Here is a 12,798-nt window from a genome sequence, read left to right as displayed (position 1 = left end):
GTGGCAAAAACTCCAATGAATTAAGTAGGAGCAGAATCAAGTGATTTGTCTATAGCAGAATTTATTTTGTGAATATTTTTGCACTGCTTTTATTTCAATTATCTGTTCATGTATATTTAATTTAAGTCAAGCAACAAGTTTCTATTTTTAGGTTTTTTTTTCCAGTCCAATTATTCAAAGACCTGAGCAGCTCATAATGAAGAAATCATTTCTCTCCTTGATTGAATTCAATATTCATATTTGTAAACCATGGCCATTCCTACTATAAGACCAAAGCGGCATGATTTTAGGCAATAGACAAATATTCAGCATACTTTTCATGTACTTTTTTCCCTAAAATAAAGCAGATCTACATTTGTGTAATTTCTCAACTGCTCTTGGGTAGTTTCAGCTCCACCATCTGTGGGAAATCAAACTGCTTTATCAACAAACATTGAGCTATATTTTCAGGGGAAAAAAACAATGAATGGGTCTATGAATATACTCCATGAATTAGCCATTATGCAAACATCTTTTTGCCCCAGATACATTCCTACAAAAATGCAAGATTCTGTTTTACATGAGAAGTCAGATAATACCCTGATTGTATCACAAATAAAATTCTCTATAGAAAGAAATCAAGCAATATATTTATTTAGTGGGTACATTTATTAATGTAAGATGTGATGCCAAATACTGTACATATGCCAACTATGCTATGCACGGTAACAATGTATGTTGTGCCAACAGCAATGGCAAATTCTTTAAGGACTAGGGAGAAAGAAAAACAAGTGTTTCCATTTGAGATCAGTGTACTAGTACAGTTGCACAGCAATAAAAGCAAAGAGACGGTCCTCTAGAAAAGGGGATCCATACTTCAAACCTGAAAGGATTTTCTTTCTATACTACATACTTCTAAGTAAGGTGTTGTCATAAATATAAAGGGAAGGGTAACCACCTTTCTGTATACAGTACTATAAAATCCCTCCTGGCCAGAGGAAAAACCCTTTCACCTGTAAAGCGTTAAGAAGCTAAGATAACCTCGCTGGCACCTGACCCAAAATGGCCAATGAGGGGACAAGATTCTTTCAAATCTGGAGGTGGGGGGAACAAAGGGTTTGGTCTGTCTGTGTGATGTTTTTGCCAGGAACAGATCAGGAATGCAGCCTTACAACTCCTGTAAAGTTAGTAAGTAATCTATAAGTAATCTAGCTAGAAAATGCGTTAGATTTTCTTTTGTTTAATGGCTGGTAAAATAAGCTGTGCTGGATGGAATGTATATTCCTGTTTTTGTGTCTTTTGTATCTTAAGGTTTTGCCTAGAGGGATTCTCTATGTTTTGAATCCGATTACCCTGTAAGGTATTTACCATCCTGATTTTATAGAGGTGATTTTTTTACTTTTTCTTTAATTAAAATTCTTCTTTTAAGAACCTGATTGATTTTTCATTGTTCTTAAGATCCAAGGGTTTGGGTCTGTGTTCACCTGTACAAATTGGTGAGGATTCTTATCAAGCCTTCCCCAGGAAAGCGGCTGTAGGGCTTGAGGGGGATATTTTGGGGGAAGACGTCTCCAAGTGGTCTCTTTCCCTGTTCTTTGTTTAACATGCTTGGTGGTAGCAGCATAGGCTTCAAGGACAAGGCAAAGTTTGTACCTTGGGGAAGTTTTTATCCTAAGCTGGTAAGAATAAGCTTAGGGGGTGTTTCATGCAGGTCCCCTTATCTGTACCCTAGAGTTCAGAGAGGGGAAGGAACCTTGACAGGTGTCTTCCAGCAAACATCAAACAATTACCAAACTGAAAGTACATGTAAAACTCTCACTGAAAGAAGTTATTGATCTAAAAGTCACAGTGTTTGCTGCTATAAAAGTCGAGATGACCACTTTTCAACGGTACTTATAGGAGAAGATTGCTTAGCCAATTGTATGGCAATAATAGGCAAATACGGACCCTGGACTTCAGGAAAGCAGACTTTGACTCCCTCAGGGAACAGATGGCCAGGATCCCCTGGGGGACTAACATGAAAGGGAAGGGAGTCCAGGAGAGCTGGCTGTATTTCAAGGAATCCCTGTTGAGGTTACAGGGACAAACCATCCCGATGAGTCGAAAGAATAGTAAATATGGCAGGCGACCAGCTTGGCTTAATGGTGAAATCCTAGCGGATCTTAAACATAAAAAAGAAGCTTACAAGAAGTGGAAGGTTGGACATATGACCAGGGAAGAGTATAAAAATATTGCTCGGGCATGTAGGAAAGATATCAGGAGGGCCAAATCGCACCTGGAGCTGCAGCTAGCAAGAGATGTCAAGAGTAACAAGAAGGGTTTCTTCAGGTATGTTGGCAACAAGAAGAAAGCCAAGGAAAGTGTGGGCCCCTTACTGAATGAGGGAGGCAAGCTAGTGACAGAGGATGTGGAAAAAGCTAATGTACTCAATGCTTTTTTTGCCTCTGTTTTCACTAACAAGGTCAGCTCCCAGACTGCTGTGCTGGGCATCACAAAATGGGGAAGAGATGGCCAGCCCTCTGTAGAGATAGAGGTGGTTAGGGACTATTTAGAAAAGCTGGACGTGCACAAGTCCATGGGGCCGGACGAATTGCATCCGAGAGTGCTGAAGGAATTGGCGGCTGTGATTGCAGAGCCCTTGGCCATTATCTTTGAAAACTCGTGGCGAACGGGGGAAGTCCCGGATGACTGGAAAAAGGCTAATGTAGTGCCCATCTTTAAAAAAGGGAAGAAGGAGGATCCTGGGAACTACAGGCCAGTCAGCCTCACCTCAGTCCCTGGCAAAATCATGGAGCAGGTCCTCAAAGAATCAATCCTGAAGCACTTAGAGGAGAGGAAAGTGATCAGGAACAGTCAGCATGGATTCACCAAGGGAAGGTCATGCCTGACTAATCTAATCGCCTTTTATGATGAGATTACTGGTTCTGTGGATGAAGGGAAAGCAGTGGATGTATTGTTTCTTGACTTTAGCAAAGCTTTTGACACGGTCTCCCACAGCATTCTTGTCAGGAAGTTAAGGAAGTATGGGCCGGATGAATGCACTATAAGGTGGGTAGAAAGCTGGCTAGATTGTCGGGCTCAACGGGTAGTGATCAATGGCTCCATGTCTAGTTGGCAGCCGGTGTCAAGTGGAGTGCCCCAGGGGTCGGTCCTGGGGCCCGTTTTGTTCAATATCTTCATAAATGATCTGGAGGATGGTGTGGATTGCACTCTCAGCAAATTTGCGGATGATACTAAACTGGGAGGAGTGGTAGATACGCTGGAGGGGAGGGATAGGATACAGAAGGACCTAGACAAATTGGAGGATTGGGCCAAAAGAAATCTAATGAGGTTCAATAAGGATAAGTGCAGGGTCCTGCACTTAGGATGGAAGAATCCAATGCACCGCTACAGACTAGGGACCGAATGGCTCGGCAGCAGTTCTGCGGAAAAGGACCTAGGGGTGACAGTGGACGAGAAGCTGGATATGAGTCAGCAGTGTGCCCTTGTTGCCAAGAAGGCCAATGGCATTTTGGGATGTATAAGTAGGGGCATAGCGAGCAGATCGAGGGACGTGATCGTTCCCCTCTATTCGACACTGGTGAGGCCTCATCTGGAGTACTGTGTCCAGTTTTGGGCCCCACACTACAAGAAGGATGTGGATAAATTGGAAAGAGTACAGCGAAGGGCAACAAAAATGATTAGGGGTCTAGAGCACATGACTTATGAGGAGAGGCTGAGGGAGGTGGGATTGTTTAGTCTGCAGAAGAGAAGAATGAGGGGGGATTTGATAGCTGCTTTCAACTACCTGAAAGGGGGTTTCAAAGAGGATGGCTCTAGACTGTTCTCAATGGTAGCAGATGACAGAACGAGGAGTAATGGTCTCAAGTTGCAATGGGGGAGGTTTAGATTGGATATTAGGAAAAACTTTTTCACTAAGAGGGTGGTGAAACACTGGAATGCGTTACCTAGGGAGGTGGTAGAATCCCCTTCCTTAGAGGTTTTTAAGGTCAGGCTTGACAAAGCCCTGGCTAGGATGATTTAACTGGGACTTGGTCCTGCTTTGAGCAGGGGGTTGGACTAGATGACCTTCTGGGGTCCCTTCCAACCCTGATATTCTATGATTCTATGATTCTATGAAATGTTGACTTTATAATGGCTTATACTGTAGTTTTCAAGGCACAGAAAAGTATAAATGAAGTCTGTAAGTAACAACTATAGGTGCCGACTTCCACTGATCCTGGTGGGTGCTCGACCCTGCTCCAGGCCCCGCCCCTGCACCACCCTTGCCCCACTGCCATTCCACCCCTTCTCCAAAGTTCCCGCCCCTTCCCACCCCCATTCCACCCCCTTTCCCCAAGTCCCCACACCTGCCCTGCCTCTTCTCCGCCTCCTCCCCTGAGTGCAGGGATGCAGCACACTCGGGGGGGGAGGGGAGGCAGGGGGAGGGGAGGGGAACTTGGCTGCTGGTGGGTGCAGAGCACCCACTCATTTTTCCCTGTGGGTGCTCCAGCCCCGGAGCACACATGGAGTCGGTGCCTATGGTAACAACAATCATTGAGCATATAGCTATTTCATGTTCAAATGTTTGAAATATAATTTAAATTGTTGTTTGGCTTTCTAACACTGAGTTTGTTATCTCACTGTATTTCATTTACAGAGACAAGTGTTTTTTCAAACAGGGATGTGTGTGTGTGTGTGTGTTTATATATATACATAGTTCAGGTTACATCCAAGTTTCTATTATAATCCCAATTCTGGACCACTCTAAAATTCACACACACACAAACACATACCTTGGCAGGTTATTAGAGTACATGAACCTTAGATTGTAAATTCTTTAGGGCAGGGAACATCTTTTTCTTATGCTCAAATAAATTTGTTAGTCTCTAAGGTGCCACAAGTACTCCTTTTCTTTTTCTTCTCTGTTTTTACAGCACCTAGCACAATGGGGTACAAGTTCATGAATAGGTCTCCTAGTCCCAATGGAAATACAAATAATAAATAAAAAAGAGCTGCAGAGACAGTACTTTTCAGATGTGGAAAATTTATACATGAGTGAGTTTGAAATGAATGGGCAGAGGGCTGGTTGAAAGTGATAAAAATTATTTCACAATAAAATGGCAAATTTGAAAGCATTTTTCATTCCTTTTTTTAAAAATGATCTATTCTTCATTTTCCACCAGAAAAAGCATTCTTCATTTTCAAAAATTAAAACTTTCAGAGAAAACTTTAAAAAAAATGCAAACCATGTAACCAAACTGATGAATCAAAACCAGCAATCCACTCTAAATTAAACCATAACAATTTTCTAAAATATTTTGCAAAACCACCAACAAGCCTTTTTTTTTCATTTAAAGACTTTCAGTGTCCTTTCTGTGGTTATTCTGATCAAAATAAGGCCCCAATTCTGCAAAATCTTACACACATGATTAACTTTATTCACATGATGAATCTCATTGAAGTTAATAGGATTTTTCATATGCTTAAAATTAAGCGTGTGCGTGTTTTCAAGATCAGAGCCTAAATCATTGTAATTCATTAAAATAACATTTGACTTATTGAATTTTGGAAGAATATAACAAAAAATTGCAGGTGGTGAGAATAGGATTGCTTAATGGGAACCCTTTGAAATAGCAGGAGGGATGATAAATGTAGCAACCGGTAACATAAAGCAGAGGCCTCTAAAAAGAAATTTATACATGTCTATGTTGGGAAAATGAACAATTTTCCATTTTGATGAAAAAAATGATGAATTTTAAATTTGTCTATCCAGGCTTCAGAAGTATTTTATGCCAGTGACGTTGGGAAGAGTTATAAGAAACAAAATATATTCCCCTGCCTCTATAAACATCTGCAACTGTGGAAAATTTATATTCCCCTTAAGTTAAGGGGAATCAACTAAAATGGAAGCCCACCTTAGTACTAAGGGCAGAAGTGGTGCTAGCCCATTGGGACCCTAAGCAGAAATATTTGGCCACACACACACAAGACATAATAAAAAGTGAATTGGGGGCTCCCTTGAGCTGCTCAGAGCCCTAAGCAATTGTTTAGTCTGATTATGCCTAGTGTTGGCTCTGACTAAGGATCACTATTTGAAAAACAGCCTCTAATTTTTCATCCATATTCAATTGCAGGTGTAAAATTTCAAACACAAATAGTAGAATTTAGAGGTGAAATCATGGCCACAGTGGGATCAATGGCAAACTCAAATTGACTTCAATGGGACTAGGAGTTTCACATAAGTGCCTACCTTATTGTACTCACAAATCAAGTAGATATCTAAGGCTAGATCCTCAGCTGGAGTAAACTGACACAGAAGAAGGAGGCAATGGAGCTATGGCAATTTACATCAGCTGAATAGTTGGCCTGCAAGTCTGATGATTTATGTTTGTAGTTGATTGTGGCTGTAAATTACTGTGGGTGGAAAATGAGAGGCTGAATTGAGGCCCCTTTAAAAAAAATTAGCCTTGAGAGTAGAACAACCAGCAGTTTGGCTATTCAGAAGTTTCTGTGATGATGGAATAGTGTATATATTAAAAAAGAAAAATTCCCTAAAGCCAGAAATAAAAAGGTTAATAAAACCTACTGCTAAAGTCACCCCAAAGTGAAAAGCTGTCATATTAATACCAGCATGAACATGAAATACTAGGCAGAGCTAGTCTCCTCAGGCATCCATTGATGCCATCAGAAATAACAGCAAATAAAAATTCATTTCAGCCATGCAATTGTTTCATACACTGACCCTACCAAGACTTGCTGAGCTGTTCGCACAGCTTGCCACATGACTGTCAATCAGTAGATGAAGAAGGCATACTAGAAAGCTGGATTCTTAATACATCACTTAGAAAGTGAAAGCACTGACTTCAGTAGAAAAGGGAAATGAAGGACTATGGGAGTGAGGAGAGAATAGCCTGGTCTACACTACAAACTTAGGTCGACATAAGCCACGTTAAGTCAATCTAATAATGTAGGTGTCTACGCTACAGAGTTCCTTCCGCTGACCTAAGTGGCCTGTAAAGTCAACTTCTGTACTCCACCTCCATGAGAGGCATAGTGCTTGATTTGACATCCACAGGTCAACATGGGGATAGCGTAGACACTGCGTTGTGTAATTCAAATGAATTGCCCTCCAGGAGGTGTCCCACAGTGGTCCGCTATGACTGCTCTGGAGAGCACTTTCAACTCCATTGCATATCAGCCAGGTATACAGGAAACAGCTGCTCCCCTGTAAAAGCCCCAGAAACTTTTGAATTTTCATTTCCTGTTTGATCAGTGTGGAGAGCTCACCAGCACAACTGATCATGGAGACTCAAGGCCTCACACGCGCTCCAGCATGAGGTATACAGGAGGTGATGTGGAGAAGAGTCTGTGCAGGCAGATCTCCGATCCAGCAGAAGAAATGCTGACATCTATGCCAAGATTGCACAGGGCATGGGAGAGAAAGGCTACACCACATGTATTTACATGCTTGAAAATAAAGGAGCTTCGGCAAGTGTACCAGAAGACAAGGGAGGCAAACAGTCATTCTGGATCTGCCCCACAGACATGCCACTTTTACAAGGAGCTGCATGCAATTCTCAGTGGCGACCCCACCACTACCCCAAAACACTCCATGGATACCTCCCAGGAGCCCTGGGTGACCTCAAGCAACAATGAGGAGGACGTTGTTGACAAAGAAGAGGAGGAGAATGTGAGGCAGAAAAGAGGAAGATCCATTTTCCCAGACTGCCAAAAATTGTTTTTAACCTTGGAGCCCATCCCCTCACAGGACCAATTGGCAGCAGAGCGTGATGCCTGGGAAGGTGCCTCTGGTTAGTACACATTTCCAATCAAACTGTAGGGGTTACATGCTATTATTTTTTATGTTTAATCTGAACAAAAAAGTAGGTGTAATGGCTATCGGTGGCCACTCCAGCTACGCAGAAGGAGCTCTCCAAATAAGACTGTTTATGTGATGGGGATGGCCTGGGAATCCTCCATGGAGATCTCTAGGAAGCTTTTATGGAGGTACTCTGCAATCCTTTGCAGAAGGTTTCTGCGAAAGGGCTGCCTTATTTCGTCCACCATGTTAGGACACTTTCCCGCACCACTCCAGTATTAACTCTGCTGGTATTGTTGTGGCACACAGCATTGTAGCATGAGGACCAAGTCTGTACTCAGACTCCCTCTGCAGCCTATGCTGAACCTGCTGCCATCATTGCTCAGTTCTACATCCTCCTCCCTTAAATGTCCTATGAAGCAGGGGGAGTTCGGTATTCCTTGCACTCAACACCAGGTGAGGGTACAAGGACCAGAATGCGCCCATTCCCACACCTTTGATGGCTATTGCAGTGCATCTGTAAGCAAGCTTTCCTTGTTTCTCCCCCCACTCCCTACCCCTGCAGTGTTATCAGCCCTTTTGCCCCAGGTTATCTTACTTTTCTTTGCTCTCTCTGTGCGTTTCCGTGCATAATAAAACTTAATAGATCAAGGAGAAAAGGATCTTTATTCATTCAACATTCAGTGGTTGGTGGGGGTGGAGTTTACAGGGAAGAAAATGCAATGAAGGGGACAGTTTGGTAACGAACAATACAGATAAGTGTCACATTACTGTGGAGGAGTACTTGTGGCACCTTAGAGACTAACAAATTTATTAGAGCATAAGGTTTCGTAAGCTACAGCTCACTTCATCGGATGAAGTGAGCTGTAGCTCACGAAAGCTTATGCTCTAATAAATTTGTTAGTCTCTAAGGTGCCACAAGCACTCCTTTTCTTTTTGCGAATACAGACTAACACGGCTGCTACTCTGAAACCTGACATTACTGTGGGTCATTGATGAAACTGGTTTTCATTGGTTTTCAAAGCCTCACGGAGATGCAGAACCCCTCGATGTGCTGTTCTTATTGCCCTGGTGTCTGGCTGCTCAAAATTGGCTGCCAGGCGATCTGCCTCAAACCCCCCTCATCCCCTCCCACCCCGGCAAAAACTTTTCTCCCTTTGTTTCACAAATATTATGGAGCACACAGCAGGCAGCAATAACAATGGGGATATTGCTTTCACTAAGGTCTAACCTAGTAAGCAAACAGTGCCAGCAACCTTTAAACATACAAAGGCAGATTCCACCACCATTCTGCACATGCTCAGCCTATGGTTGAACTGGTCCTCCTCTCCAGGCTGCTGGTCTACAGCTTCATGATCCATGGGAGCAAGGGGTAGGCTGGGTATCCCAGGATCACAATTCACATTTCAACATCACCAATGGTTATCTTGCAGTCTGGAAAGAAATTGCAGCTTTCTGAACAGACTTGTGTTCCTAAAGATGAGCATGTCATGCACCTTTCCCGACCATCCCACATTGATGTAGGTGAAATGGCCCCTGTGATCCACCAGGGCTTGCAACACCATTGAGAAGTACCCCTTTCAGCTTATCTACTCTTTGGCAAGGTGGCCTGGTGCCAAGATAGGGATATACGTTCCGTCTATTGCCCCACTGCAGTTAGGGAACCCCATCGCGGCAAAATCATCCACTATGTCCTGCATGTTGCCCAGAATACACTACTTCTTAGCAGAAGTCTGTTAATGGCTCTGCAAACTTGGATCACAAGAGATCCCATGGTAGATTTACCCACTCCAAATTGATGCCCCACTGACCGGTGCAGTCTGGCATTGCAAGCTTCCACAGAACTATCACTACTTACTTCTCCACTGTCAGAGCAGCTCTCATTTTAGTATTGCTGCAATTCAGGACTGGGGAAGCTCTTCACACAGTTCCTGGAAAGCAACCTTATGCATCTGAAAGTTCTGCAGCCACCACTTGTCATCCCATAGCTGCATAGCTATGTGGTCCCACCAGTCAGTGCTTGTTTCCCGGGTCCAGAAACAGCGCTTCACAGTATCAAGGTGATGCACCACTGTCACCAGCAACTGTCAATTGCTTGTCTTTATGTCTTCCAGCAGGGCTGCTTGTGTGGCATCACATTGTTCCATGCGACGGCTCCTGTATCGGCTATGTAAATACTGCAGGATAAGGCATGAGACGTTTGTAATGCTCACAACAACAGAGTACGGCTGAGCAGGTGGATTGCTTGCCGTGCTATGGCATCTGTGCAGGTAGCCCATGCTTGTGAAAAAAGGCATGAAAAAGGGTTGGTTCATTTGCCGTCAATTTCAGAGAGAGAGCAAGGGAGGTAAGGGCATCATGGGAGGCTAACGCCATGTTCCCATAACCACCTGTGCAAATGTTTTGGTTCCATAAGGCATTGCAAACCCAACCCAACATTCCATTCAGCTCTGTGCACTGTGGGATAGCTACCCACAGTGCAGCACTTCATGCGTGAATGCAAGCCCTGCTAGTGAGGATGCACTCCACTGACACAATGAGCATAGTGTGGACATGCAATACCAACTTGCTTAAATCAGAGGTTCGATGTCAACTTACATAAAGTCAACTTAACTTTGTAGTGTAGACATGGCCTGAGAGGGTTACAGGCTGGGAATAAAAATTAGCCAAGAGAGCAAGAGTTAGAGAAAGACAGACACACAAGACAGTAAATATTTCTGTATTCCTCAATTTCCCAACCATTCTCAGCACTCAGTAGTGGTAATTCTAATTCGATACTCTCTTAGGCTCAAATTATTTCCTCCATGTCTGGTGGAGGCCACTGAAAGAAAGTGAAACTTCAGAAACATAAAAGTCAAAAACGAGTCTGCCAAATGATCACAGTCATCTCTGAACTGACCCCTGGCTATAGAAACAAAATATATGGCAAATATGTCAGAAACCACCAAGCTGCCAAAGCAGAGAACAAGAGAAGTGCATACTACAAATGATTTAGTCTTGCGCTGAGAAAACTGGGGCCTAGATGGTAGTAGCAATTCTGGAATTTCTTACCAGATTCTCTTCCAGGTTATACAACTCCTTAATAAAGCTATTGAAAACATACTATGATGATGATGCTAACTGCTGAATTGAAATCATATAGCTGAGAGCAAAGAACTCCTCACAGTGCACAATATGGGCCAGGTTTTTATATCAGTTACCCTGGTGGAAACCAGAGTAACCCACTGAAGTCAATAATTATTATGGCTGAGGTAAAAAGTTTGGGCCAAATTCTGCTCTCAGATATGTTTTGGACTTTCTTTGACATCAGTATGTGACCTCCACATATACCCAAGAGAAGAGCTTGAGCCTTAGAAAGTGTATTCAGAGTGCAACCATTTGCCTAGCTATGTAGTAATGGCTCAGTCTTAAGAACCATTTAAGGCAAGATGAAATTAGTTGATGGAGGAGCCTTTGTACAGTCCTTCTGGGCTGTTGCAGATTCTTTCCAAATTAATATTCATGATTATATTGAACAGCTGCTCCATGATCTGCTTTAACTACTCTTTTATTAAGACAAAGAGAAATCAGTATGATGTCACTGATATCAGTTGCTCCTGTTGTGTGAGTTGCCAAGCAGTATATACACATAATAATAGTCAGCACAGGATTAGGCAAATATTCTCCATGTTATTTCATGAGAGGAGCAATTATTTTGTGACTTGCCACTATGAGAATATTTTGCTTTTGGCACAGCTTCCGGCTTTAGCAGCTTGGGTACATTGAAATCCAGATGTTAGGTTTTCTCTTGTATAATAGGGGGATTAATCTCTCACTAATTTCATTGCAGACAACAATAGCAGAGCTTTGCTCCCTTTGCTGAAAGGTTGATACACCTGGCTGAGCTTTTCAGTGCTGATGAGGGGAGGTAGCCACACATCCTCTCAACGATTTTTACAGAAACAATCACAAAAGGAGAGTGTACTGATATAGAAAAAAAACTGGATGCATTCTGAACATAAATGTGCATTCTGAACATTTATTGGTAAGGTCAGTTGGGACATAGATTATTTGTCATGCAGGCAGCAGCGGAGGTGAAGATGCACAGATCTGATGAGTAAAGTATATGACTCAAGTAATTCATTTGACTTTTCCATGATGCTTGGAATATAAAGTTAATTTATTCTCATATATCTGCATAATGTTAAATGTGTGTCATCCAGAAGCAAAGTCTGATCCAAAACCCATGGAAGTCAATGGGAGATTTTCCTCTAACTGCCACAGCCTTTGGATCAGGCCCAGATTTTAATTTTGGACTGCAAAAAAATAGTAGGTACTGGAGACAATAGCTTTTATCAGTATCTACGGTTATAAGTTTGAAACAAGCATAGTTCTTTCTAGCCAGTAAATCTGGACACCCTGTGAGGACACCTCACTCATCACACCATGAGGCAATTGCCTTCTTGTACTGAAAGAGTGATATAGGAGTTCAAAAACCAGTTAAAGAGAGTTACTCTCTCCCTCTTCCCCTATAGAAATAAAAGTTTGACTTTGAATAGATAATTGTTTATAGAAGAGTTCTGCCAATAAGACAGTCTGTGAGCAATCACACTCACTTGACTGTGCCATCTGTATGATACACAATGTGCTAAGCTTTCACAAAATAAACATTTCCAAAATATACACGACTTTTTTATGTATTTATTTTCTCAAACACACTGTAATGCTAAGTGTAGCAGTGTGGACATTGGAGCAAGCGTTGATTATTTAACATTGCCATTTTCAACTGCCTTTAGGGAATATTGCATCTGGATCCTTTCTGAAGTACAGGAATTGACCCACAACAGTTAGCTTCTAAGTCTAAAAATAGAAAGACCGTCTGTTTTGTGTAAGGAGCTATCATTATGTCATTAGGCACTTTTGTGAAATCTATATAACACTGGCAAGCCACTACGACTCCCTCTCCCTGGATGTAAAGAGAACTAGAGCTGAAATGAACTATCCTATGTACCAACAAGCTGCGGGAACACGACCCTTTC

The sequence above is a fragment of the Dermochelys coriacea genome, chromosome 6, assembly GCF_009764565.3.
Source record: "Dermochelys coriacea isolate rDerCor1 chromosome 6, rDerCor1.pri.v4, whole genome shotgun sequence".
Lineage (NCBI taxonomy): Eukaryota > Metazoa > Chordata > Testudines > Dermochelyidae > Dermochelys > Dermochelys coriacea.
The sequence above is the reverse complement of the archived record's forward strand: the minus strand, read 5'-3'. Positions refer to the sequence as shown.